The sequence below is a fragment of the Echinops telfairi genome, unplaced genomic scaffold (assembly GCF_000313985.2).
Source record: "Echinops telfairi isolate 266 unplaced genomic scaffold, ASM31398v2 ScPeMD7_7468;HRSCAF=8506_0, whole genome shotgun sequence".
Classification (NCBI taxonomy): domain Eukaryota; kingdom Metazoa; phylum Chordata; class Mammalia; order Afrosoricida; family Tenrecidae; genus Echinops; species Echinops telfairi.
Genome location: NW_022111369.1, coordinates 6,823,636 through 6,825,068, shown reverse-complemented (window position 1 = coordinate 6,825,068; position 1,433 = coordinate 6,823,636).

Genomic DNA, 1,433 nt, shown 5'->3' with positions numbered 1-1,433 from the left:
ACATCTGCCTCGCAACCCTTAGCATTTGTGTCACTAGGAACCCAAACCAAACCCATTGACAGCAAATCGATTCCCACTCTCAGTAGAATCTCTCACAGTTTGGGGGACTAGAAAAGCTGTAAGGGTGCAGACAACCTCTTCTTACTCCCAGGAGGTGACTAGTGGCTTCCCATCATTAACCTTGTGGGTCACGGCCTACCCTTGGCCCCAGTCCTGCCAGTGCTCGCTTTCCTTTCATTAGCTGTGTTCAAAGAAAACCAAGTCGCGTAAAAAGAGGAAGGAGCGTCTCCTTCTCATTTACTTCATGGCTTCTTTCCAGAAAGAACGTTTGTCTTCATTATCCAGGGCTCCTGTCGCAGAAACACCACAAGCGAGTGACTTTACTGGACAGAAGCCTCCTTTCTCACAGCTCAGGAGGCCCCAAGTCCAAATTCAGGGTGCCAGCCCCAGGGAAGGCTTTCTCACAGGGTGCCCTCTTGGAAGGAAGGCCCTTGCCTCTTCTGCTCCTCTCCAGTCTTCATTTGGCTTGGCATTGACTCCACCTCTGCTTCTCTTGATGGCTTGCTTTAATCATTTTTATATCGCAAAAGAAATTGACACACCCTACAATAATTCTGCCTCGTTCACATAAAAAAGACCACCCACTGCCAAATGGACTATAACTAGAGTCTTAGAGATGTGGATAACAAGGTAGGTCTTGTGGTCGTCAGGTGTCACTGCGTCGGCTCTGACTCACAGGGACTCTGTGTACAACTGGAGAAAGCCCAGCCGGTCTTGCCCATGCTCACCATTGCTGCCATGGTTGAGCGCACTGGTGCAGACCCTGTGTCAATCCAGCTCATTGATGGTCTTCTCTCTTTAGGGCAGCGGTTCTCAAGCTGTGGGTTGCGACCCCTTTGGGGTCGAATAACCCTTTCACAGGGGTCACCCAATTCATAACAGTTGCAAAACTACAGTTATGAGTAGAAACAAAAATAATTTTTGGTTGGGGGCTCACCACAACATGAGGAACTGTATTCAAGGGTCGCAGCATTAGGAAGGTTGAGAACCACTGCTTTAGGGGAACACAATTCAATCTATAACACGCTACTGTTTGGCCTCTAAAAATTCATGTCTTTCAGACATACAGAGCACATTCACCCCCCTCATCTCATTTAAAAAGTCTTCCATAAATAAACTCCAAGCCCAAATTCTCATCTTCTGAATCATCTAAATAGAATTTGAGTGAAATTTAGGCATATTTCATCATGGTCAAAATTCTTGTTCAGATTCTGGGGCCAGAGCATGGTACCCCATGGGACCTGACTGAAGGACACACCTAGAGATCAAAAATCAGACCTTGATCTATTTACAGGATTTTCTCTTTTTAAAGTTTTTTTCTTTTAATTAATTTATTCTTCTATGGGTAATTGGTTTTCTTTTTTGTTGTCATC